Source organism: Oryzias melastigma, linkage group LG17 (genome assembly GCF_002922805.2).
Source record: "Oryzias melastigma strain HK-1 linkage group LG17, ASM292280v2, whole genome shotgun sequence".
Classification (NCBI taxonomy): domain Eukaryota; kingdom Metazoa; phylum Chordata; class Actinopteri; order Beloniformes; family Adrianichthyidae; genus Oryzias; species Oryzias melastigma.
In genome coordinates, this window is record NC_050528.1 from 9,945,991 (window position 1) to 9,956,680 (window position 10,690).

Here is a 10,690-nt window from a genome sequence, read left to right on the forward strand (position 1 = left end):
AGGTGTGGCTGCTCTGCTCTGCTCAGTGAATACAGATGACAGCTGATACTATATTATACATGCTGACCACTATACATACAGCCTTTTCACTGCCAATAAAAATCTCTAAAATATATTTCTATATAGTAACTTTCCATTGTTGATCTTTTTTTTTTTTGCAATTTAGAATATTTATAAGAAAATAAGAAAAAACAGTGTTGTATATGCTGCTAAATGAATCATCTCCACCATTGTTCAGCTTTGTCTGAATATTAGCAGAAAAGCAAAATACTTTTGTTTGTCTATAGGTTGCGTCCTTGAAAGGAAAACAGTTCCACTATGGCGATTTACCAGCATAAATACTGCAGTCCTGCTGAGCACGGAATGTGAAGGGGAGACATGATACATGAGGGACATTATAATCTCTGTAGCTTCAACTCTGTCAACTTACAGCACCATTAAAGCAAGGACACGCTGCACATTTTCAACAAAGGAGTCTATTTAGGGATAATTTAATAGGAAGTATGTAGTGTGTAATAGTTTTATGGTCGCTCTAAAATGATCATTCTTGGTATATCATGACCTTGCAGGCCTTTTGGTTCATCACAAAGTGGGATTTTTTTTAAGAACTGTGTGTTTTGACACTGGAGTTTAGTTTCTTTTGTCATAGAAAAAGGTAAAAAAAATGAAAAATAAATGAAATAAAACAGCTTCATATTTTGTAATTAACCTAAAATGAGAAATAGAAAGTGGGAAACCAGATTTAAACACAATTAATTTGATTTGTTGTAATCTGACCCCCGTAATCTTTTTAATTTTTTAACTGACTTTTTTCAACATTCTCACTGGAATTTTGGAAAATCTAACTTTAAAGACAATCTGAGTTCAGGGAAACACCTGCATGAATAGTTCTCCATACACAACAAGATCCTTGTTTATTTAAATCCAGGTATGGAAACCAACGATATAGCATTCATGCAGGCATGTTTTTTTTTATATACTTTTTTTTGACAGTCGTGCTTTAATGTTTGTGCAAACACCAGTGCTTCACATCCGCGCTCGGCTTTGCTCTGCTGTGCTTGGCTGTCATGCTGTCACCTTACTCAGTGGTGCTGGCAGCAGAAACACTCGTCGGCTGCGGTGAGGGATAAAGTCATGACGGAGCCACATCCAGAACTGTTGTTGGTGAAAACATTTGGGATGTCTGAGAAAGCTAAAATAAGAATTGGGTTGTTTCTGGATAGCGGGTGAGGTCAATACAAATGTGTCATGGACGATAAGTGAACAAAACAGTGCAGGTCAACGTATCTGTTTTAGACTCAGTTGAATAATTCAATGATGACGTGATCCTTTTATACAAACTTTAAGCCTTCGTCACATGTACCTGTTGATCCATGGTTTTTGGGTGGTCCGGGCCAGGGAGGGTGTAGAAAGACACATCTTTGGGGGATCACAGGTGTGCCTTGCTGCGTCGTTGAGGCTCCTTAAAGGACCTTAAAGGACGATGTGGAAATGGAACGAAAGAACGTCGTGCATGTGGTAAGTGAATCTTAAAATAATAAGTAAGTTGCACTTATTTAAAAAAATATATAAATGTCCAAAAATTGTTGCTATTCAAAAACAAACTTTGTTATTTTCAGTTTCAAATATTTCGTTTTTTTAGGTTTTAAAACTCAAAATTTCAATTAAAAACCATATTTTTCAGTTTCAAATCTTTTTTTCCACTTACAACTCTTTTTTTTCCATTTATGAGTCTGAAAGTTTCAGTTACAAAACTTTTGGCCCCGTTGTGGCATGTTGGGGCGGGGCTAACACGAGGACCAATGAAAATCGATGAGGGCTGAACTTCAGTCCCGGTGCGTTCACTGGCTTTGAGAACTGTAATAATTACGATCAGAAAATGGCTGTTTAGTCTGTACTATCATAGTCTGAAGTTGTCCCAAGACAGCTGTGAAAATCAGTTTTATCGCGAATAAACCACACCTCCAAAAACGCTGGCCCCGATTTAGCTCCATTCAGAACTTCCATCCATTTTTTAACCCGCTAAAACCGCGGGAGTTTACCAGAGTTTGTCTTCAGCAACTGTTGGGTGAAGGCGGGATACACTCTGGACAGATCGGCGGCCTGTCGCACCGTGGCGGTTCTCTGGCTGCAGCTAGCCTCCCAGAGTTCATTGGAGCTCGCTCGCTCAATACACCGCCAGACAGAGCGGTCGCAGCCTACTTAGGTCTCCTGAAGCGTGATATTTTTCTTATTTTTGTAGAGACAATAATAAAAAAAAACGTCTCTTAATTTTTCCTCCTCTTGGGTGAATGCATGACAGCCTTCAATCTCAGTCACAGAGACACAGAAACACAGTGGAAGCGGCTGTCAGTCCCTGAGTGAGATAAAAGCACCGGTAACAAGAAAATCTTTGAAAGATTTCTTTTTTTTGTATTACTTTTCACAATAAAAAAGCAATATTATTTTTGTCATCCATTGATTTCAATGTGACATTCACAGACACAGCCGTGCCATCAAGCCCAGGATTACATTTCTGACAGGCGGCGAAAGAGTGGCGGGCCACCAGATTTGGAGCTCGAAGGTTGGGGAGCTCTGATTTAATGGGAACAGCCAGCACTTTAAAAAAGAAACCAAAAAAAAAAAGAAAACGCAAAACCCCAAAAGGTCAATTTCTGACATGGAGGTCTTAACCATGTGTCAATATGTGAGGACTTGGGAAGGAGAATGTGTTGCTTTAAGAAAATGCAGGCATTATTTTTTACTACTGAAGTACCAAAATTGGCACTAAACAGGAACCGAAACAAAAGAACCTCTTTCCTGAATTATGATCATGATCAAAATCTCGCAGGGCTGCAAGATTTTGCCTGTTTTAGGGGTAGCAGCAGGAAAAAACATATTTCATTTCATGGTTTGAAAACATAAATAATTAGAGCCAGACGAGTTCACCACATAATACAAGCCAGTCTGTCCCCATTAACTCCAACTTAAGAGTCAAACTCCAGAAATGCTTCTTGTAGTTCACATTCCTGGTTTGTCCTGAAGGTTATTGGAGTTTTGGTGAGTGTGTTGGGTTCTGTGCTCAGCTCTGTCTTTCCTTCCAGCTGCTACAATCACAGCAGGTGTAAGTTGGAAGTTATCTCGGCTGCTTGTGATTCAGTTAATTGATTCCCTCAGCGTTTGTACGATTTCAGTTATTTCATGGCTAGATCTTCCAGCTTGTCACTGTTTTGTTCCACCTCGGTTCAGGTATTCCATCTCATTTGCTTCACTTGTGTCCGTCCTTTCTTCTTCGGTTTGTTAGTTATGTCTGAGTTAAATTAATGCATTTTTGAGGCATCTTTCGTCACAGTCTGGTTTTAAAAACATTGTTTTTTTTATTTCTGTGGCTGTCATGACAACTGTAATGAGTATGATTTAAAAAAAAAATATATATATACAGAACCTTTTATGACTCAATTAATGTTAAAATTGAAAAAAATGAGCAATGTGAGAGTCAAATATTCAATGGACACAAAACGGCGATTGTGCAGAGTGACTTCCAGTTATATGTCTATGGTTTAGAACGGTAAAGCTGACTGCTGAACGCTGTTTAAAGCAATTTTACACAAATAATGAAAGGTAACCTTACCAATTGTAACTGAAATTTGTACAATATTTATTTTATAAATGTCCTTCCTGTTTGTACTTGTTTTCCCTCTTACATCTGTAGTCCTTACCACAGAATTCTCCACAGCTGCTTCCCCAAAACCGTATGGATGATATTAAACGAGTCGTGGATTATTTCTCTCTGACAAACCGGTTAAAGTAAGCCGAAGGTTATACGTACTTCATTGAATGCTGCTTGTTTAACTATGAACCTAATTAAGATTTTCTTCTTCTAATTTATGCTAATGCTAACGCTAGCTTTCCACGACGGGGATGAGACGTAGAGCTGCTGAAGATCTTTTCTGCCAAGTTAAAGTTGATTACATTTCCATGTTCAAAAATCACTAAAATAACACAATTTTAGCGTGTCTAGCAATAAAGAGAATCTTTTCTGACGTAGGTCCCCTTTGTTTTATCTCATAACCGTGTCTGATCTCTGCAGGATAACAAAGGTAAACGATTATAAAAATGATTTAAAACCATCAAAAAATATTACTATTAAAAGCTTTCCTATTTTTTCAATAACCCCTTAAAATTCCCTGAAAAACATCAATTAAATTTAGCCTTGGCTGCTGTTAAAACACACACGGCCAACATACAACAATGTGCATCTTGGCTGCATCTGTCACATGTGGCCAACATGAATTTCCATCAGTTTTTGTGCTCGATCGCACTTAAAACACGTGTGAATAACATTAAACAAAATAGAACCCGTTAGAATAACATCTGCTCAAATGAAAATGTTTAATAGAACCTCAAATATTGAAGAATTATTCAAATTTGTATTTAGATTTGTGAACAATATAAGACAGGAATAGGAAAATACAGTTCAGCAGGACATTCATAAAATAAATATTATACATTGTTCTGTTGAAATTGGTACGTTTACCTTTTATTATTTAGGTAAAATAGTGTTAAACAGCATTCAGCTGTCAGCTTTATCGCTTTAAACCCGTAAACCGGAATATTTGCATTTTCGTCCCCGTTTTATCTGACGTCACCGTGAAAAGGGTCTATTTAGAATAAACCTGACATGTCAGTGTCGTCCCTTTGCAGATATTTTCTCATTTTCAAAATACCTGCTGGGTGGTTGGATGTTGTTCCTGTTTGACTGAATGTGAAATGCATTATCTTCAGGAAGTGTTTCTACACCTTGTTTGGAGACATAACATCTCATAACATAAGCGAGGTCAAGTAGGAAAGAATTTTGAGCAAAAAGTAATGGAGGTAAGAATATAAATGCAATGTCTGAATAGAAATGAGTTTTTCTTTCACGTTGCACAGAGGTGAGCCTGTAGCACAGAGCTCAGGGCTGCTTAGAGTTAACTATTTGTTACTCTCTTTTTCTGTCTCTCTTATTACAGGGCTCTTAAGTTAAATCCTTGGGGGTAAATCCCTCTCTAAGCTTATAAAACTCCCTATGATGCCCTGAGTGTGTGTGAGTCATACTGATGGGGCTGTATGTGAGTTTGCATTAGGTTTACACAATCTGTGCATGTGCTGCATTCGTAATAAAGCTGCGCGAGTGTTGCTGTCGACAGTTATCCTGTCTGGGTCAAGTTCCTTTTCCATCACTTGAGGGCAGACGGTTTTGATGCATGTTTTTTAATTTACATAGTTGGAAAAAAGTGACTGATCTTAAGTCTAAACAACTGGTGGGTATTGTATTTGGAGGAAAAAAAAGCTAAAACTTAAGTGGATTAGAAGCTTGTTATCATTACGAGAGGCCAACAGTAAAGCTAATAAGATTCTCTTTTTACTTTGACTTTTTTTTTAAAGTTAGCAGACAAAACCAAACTTTGCAACTTTTAAACCCTCTTTGGCTTTGGCGCTTCCTACAGGAATATCTGAAATTTATGCTAAGACGCTCCTCAGGTCAAAGCATTAACCAGGGCGCGTCAATCAGAAAGAGGAACGGCATTAGTTATTCTGTAGAAAATTAAAAGACAAATATGAAAGAAAATAGCTTGTTTAGTTATTTATAGAAAACAGGACTTTTTTTTTCAAAACTTATAGGAAACAGTTACACAATTGTTAAAATAAGAGGGCATGTTTTCAGAGAACTTTCAAATTTATTACTGATTCACCCACCCACACACATTTTAAAGATATTTATTAATACAAATTCCTTCCACGCTCATAATGTTGTTCAACCTGTACTATATTTCCTTGTACCAAGAGGGAATGTCTTGTAAATTCTGAAAGATGGCGGTAATGCTTCTGAGCTCTATTCCCTCCCTACTCCCTAACTAAAAAGCTATACATTTAAAAGACCCACTACAACAGACATCATGCTCTTGGTGTTTTTCCCATGTATACAAGAATTTATGATTAAAACTGCGTTTGAGTATTTTTTTTTTGTCTAAAACGGTTTGAAAAAGCTCAGACTTGTGATGCAGCTACTGCTGGACGGGACAAAGTCTCCCTTCTCCGCTACAATTCTGAGTATCTATTTGTAGACAAGTAGATTAAAGGATTTTTCTATTCATAAAGGTTTTGTCTGCCTTTCATAAATGCTTTTATACTGCTTTTATTCCTATAATTTTTAATTTATGTGTTATTTACTTGGTTTTAATTGATTTTTGCTTTTTAATTTTTGCCTTTTTAATGCCTAGTTATAATCATTTTCATGTTAGCTTGGGCTTGTGTGCGGTTATAAGCTAGCAAGAGTGGGGCTATGTCCAAGTTCCCACCCCAATCACTAACTACTAAGAAACTATATAGTGCGAGACTATATAGTGTCCTGGAATTTCAAAGGAATTCGGACACCATGCTCACTACTTTAATTTTATTTTCCAAATGGCAGATATATCATATAAAGCCTAAAAAACTTTTAAAAAGACCCAACTTAGCCAAAATACCTAGCGTGTGAATATTATCTAAACTCCAAAATAGCCTAAAAAACTTTGTTTAAAAAGCCTAAATTTAGCCAAATCAGCTAGCATGTAGTTGAAACAATAGCTAAACTTCAAAATAGCCTAAAAAACAAAAAAAAGACCTGACTTTGTCAAAATAGCTAGCGTGTGAATATTAGCTAAACTCCAAAATAGCCTAAAAAACTTTTTAAAAAAGCCTAAATTAGCCAAAACAGCTAGCATGTAGCTGAAGCAATAGCTAAACTTCAAAATAGCCTAAAAAACCTTTTTAAAAAAAGGCCTGACTTAGCCAAAATAGCTCGCGTGTGAATATTAGCTAAACTCCAAAATAGCCTAGAAAATCTTAGTAAATGCCAAAATACCTAGCGTGTGACAAATAGCTAAATGCCTAAATTAGCCAAATTTGCTAGCATGTAGCTGAAGCAATAGCTAAACTTCAAAATAGCCTAAAAAAAACAACAAAAAAAAAGACCTGAGCCAAAATGGCTAGCGTGTGAATATTAGCTACACTTCATCATAGCCTAAAAAACAGAAAAGGCCTGACTTAGTCAAAATAGCTAGCGTGTGAATATGAGCCAAACTCCAAAATAGCCTAAAAAACCTTTTTAAAAAGCCTAAATTAGCCAAATCAGCTAGCATATAGCTGAAGCAATAGCTAAACTTCAAAATAGCCTAAAAAACCTTTTTAAAAAAAGGCCTGACTTAGCCAAAATAGCTCGCGGGTGAATATTAGCTAAACTTCAAAATAGCCTAAAAAACAAACAAAAAATAGACCTTAGCCAAAATAGCTAGCGTGTAAATATTAGCTAAACTCCAAAATAGCCTAAAACAATATTAGTAAATGCCAAAATTGTCCAAAAATCTAGCAGAATGTCAGTTTTTTTTAAACTTCAAAACTGTAACTTTTTAACATAATTATGAATAAAAACAGGCAAGAATATTATTCCAGAAAAAATCAACTTAAACATGAAATAACTATCAACATTTACTTTTCTTAAAAATGTATTTTGACAAACTTATACAAGTTGAAATGAGCGCAAGGTAACATCGGGCCATTAATAACAATTAAATAAAATGATCTGGAGGGCCGGATATAATTACCCGAGGGCCGGATCCGGCCCCCGGGCCTTGACTTTGACACACATGGTTTAATCTTTCCATTCTATTGCACTTGAAAGAGTGAGGTCAAAATTGGCAATTTTAGATCCTTCAAACACTGCTGACAAAAAAGGTTCAGCAGTAACTTCATTTCTTTTAACATAATCCCCAAATTCTTTGGTCTCATTTTTCTCACTCCGACTCCCAGCTTTTTGGTCATGACCCAGTCCTTCTCGCATGCACACAAGAAATAAAAAACTGTTACTGTAGAGGCAGGGTTTTTGGGGGCTTGAAAATGAAGATTGATGGCTCCTCTTTTGGATTCAGAGGAGCTGCCAGGGGCATGTGGGGCACGCACGCTCTCGTCCTGCATCTCTATCACACACGTTGACTTTGCTCTAGCAGCCCCATTACCTTAATGGTGATACAAGCGAGAGGGAACAGGGAGACAATGAAGAGTGAATGAATAGAAGTAGTCCTTTCCACTGTTAAATGACTTGAAGCAAGGTCAGTCTTTACTCTTTCATGTCATGATCCTTTGGTGTCCTTTTTAGAGAGTTTAATGATGCTGTCATCACTTCAGGTCATCCATGGAAGAGGCTGACTTGTTTTACACTGAGCTAACATGACATCCCATCTTTTAACTGTTAAAGGGAGCGAGTGTTCAATCTGCTGCAGCCTATAGATTTCACAAACCCGGGAACTTTCATCCTGTCTCTGAGCTTCACCCATTGGATGAAATGATTGGAAAAATGTTCAGAACTGTCAACACTTGATTCCAATGTAAAAACGTCTTTCTAATTATTATAGTTTACAGGAATCTTTTATATGTTTGTGTAAAGTTTTATTTAAAGTTGCTTGTAGGAATTAACTTCAATAACTGATGGGGGGAGGAATGTCTGCTTACTGCTTTATCCACCAGAAACTTGTACTGGAAACATGTTTTTTAAATTAAAATGATGCCAAAAACAGAAACATGGCACATTTAAAGTCACTTCAAGTTGGAGTCCATTATTTTCAAACTTTAAAAATAAAAGTAGGAATCAACTTTTGTGACTCAATATAAAGGGGGAATTTTCCAACTTGGGTAAAAGCTAAACTATTACAAAGAAAATAATGATAAAAAAAAATCTGTTTTTGATTCAGGGCCTTTAAAACTGTTAGACAAATTAAATGTAGTGGTACCCAAAAAATGAGTTATACGAGTTAAATTGTCTAACTGAAAAGTGTAATTTAAGCAATTCTATTTCTTTTTATATTTTGATTTTTTTTTTGCCCTTGTGGTTCAAATTTAGCCGGTTAAAACCCTGAATCAATTTTACTTTTCTACAAATGACATAGATTCCATTGTGTTAGAACAGTTACATGCATAATATGAAGAACAAAAATAACTAGCTTAAAAATTTTGATCAGATATGAAAGTTATAGATTGCATTAGCAATAGATGACTGCAATTTCCTGGGATCAGATTTTTTCTTTTTTTTTGGAAGTTTTTTCTTACCAAGAAGGATGGTCTAAAGGCAGGGACTTTAGTTTAGTCTGTTTAGTTTAGCAACCAGCTATTGTTTATATTTTATGACTCACTTTCTGCTTTTGTACAATTGCTGGTATGAAGCCCAATGAAGCAATTGTTTTGTGATATCAGTCTATGAAAATTTAATAGTAGATTGAAACTACAATAGATGAATATATCCTGGATAAACGTTCAGTTACACATGATTATGGTTAGTCCAGAGATCTGCAACACTTAAAGAGACCATTTTTAACCAACTACAACCCAGTAGGAGCCGTAAAGTCTGACTTCACCCTTTAGAAAAGTAAGACTGATTTGTATTTCTATTATAATTATTATCTATTGTCATGAATAAAACAAAAACAAAGATAAAATAGCCTTTTTTTTCTAAATAGGAAGGGGTTTATAACTTGACAGACGTTCACATGACTTCCTCTCAATGCAGAAAATGTATTAGAAGGGAGTTTAATGACTAAATAACTATAAAAAGTTTATTAGGTTGTTTTTGATCCATCTCACCCAGAAATTCATACATTTAACTTGCTAAAATTGAGTCAGAGCTATAGTAAGTGACCCTTTTTAGATTTTTTGGACCATTTGGCCAACTTAAAATGCTTACATTTAAAAAAAAAATTAGAAAACCTGTTTTATAACCCAATGATCTTACATTCTGGCTGTGCTCACTGACGTCCAATTGATTGAATGCGGTACACGGCACTGAAAAATATCCAAACGTTTTAGTAAAACTTTGGTAAATTTAGAAAACAGCCCCATGAGGGATTATTTTAGGAGTGATATGTACTGTTCTTCAGTGGTTTGTGAATGAGTTGAATATAGTTCGGCTTATCTGACTGAAAAGTATGTTGTTTAAATACTTTTTTTTTTTTCTTGAACCACAGAGCTGCAACGGGGAGGTAAAAGAACCACATATGGCTCCAGAGCAGCAGGTTGCAGACCCCTGGGTTAAACTGACAAAAGAGTTTTACATTTTTGAGATAGTGGTTTTTTTTTTTTGGCAAAATGCAAAAAATAACAGTTATAATTGACTATAAAAATATGATCTGAAAAAATACTGGACCCAATCTAAACAAAATTAGTTTTGGTGTTTTTAACATGTACTTTTAGCATTTTTCTCCTGATAGAAGACATGCTAATAAAAAATAAAATTGTATTTCTGGGCATTTCTTTATCAAATCAAGAGCATAAAAAAATAATTTGGAAAAAGCTCATAATTGTGATGTAGAAACGGTGCCGGGCGGGTCAAAGTCTCCTTGTTCCACTTCATTCCAATGAACCCACTTGCAGACAAATAGATGCATGTACGTCTTTGTTTTTTTTTTTGAACTTTTTATTTTCATTTTTTTTCAAACAACACAAACAAAACAAACAACACAAACAAAGCAAACAACACAAACCAAACATTCCCAATGACGAGATTTGTTCAACAGTGTATCCACGATTCTAGGAGTATGTCACAAGACAGGGCTATTAAAGCATAACAAGCAGGAAATATTTAAATATAGTATATATATAAACAGAGCTACATTTAAAAAAAATAAATAAATAAATAAATAAA